Raw genomic sequence first — 446 nt, 5'->3', positions numbered from 1 at the left:
TGACCCACCTGAAAAACTGGCGCCCGGTCTCTCTACTGTGCACTGACTGCAAGCTGCTCTCAAAAGCATTAGCCTCAAGACTGACTAAGGTAATGGAGCAGCTCATTCACCAGGACCAGACGTACTGTGTGCCTGATAGGTCCATATTCAATAACGTGTATTTAATTCGTGACATTTTGGACGTCTCCAGGCTATTGGGCTTAAAGACTGGTCTGATTTCTCTAGATCAGGAAAAGGCTTTTGACCGGGTTGAACATGAATATTTGTGGAAGGTGCTGGAAGCCTTTGGGTTCAGTCCAGGTTTTATAGCCATGATCAAGGTGTTGTACAGTAACATTGAGAGTGTACTGAAGGTTAACGGTGGTTTATGTGCTCCTTTTAGAGTGTACAGAGGGATCAGGCAGGGCTGTTCCCTCTCTGGAATGTTGTACTCTCTAGCTATTGAA

Source organism: Hemibagrus wyckioides, linkage group LG06 (genome assembly GCF_019097595.1).
Source record: "Hemibagrus wyckioides isolate EC202008001 linkage group LG06, SWU_Hwy_1.0, whole genome shotgun sequence".
Taxonomy (NCBI): domain Eukaryota; kingdom Metazoa; phylum Chordata; class Actinopteri; order Siluriformes; family Bagridae; genus Hemibagrus; species Hemibagrus wyckioides.
The sequence above is the reverse complement of the archived record's forward strand: the minus strand, read 5'-3'. Positions refer to the sequence as shown.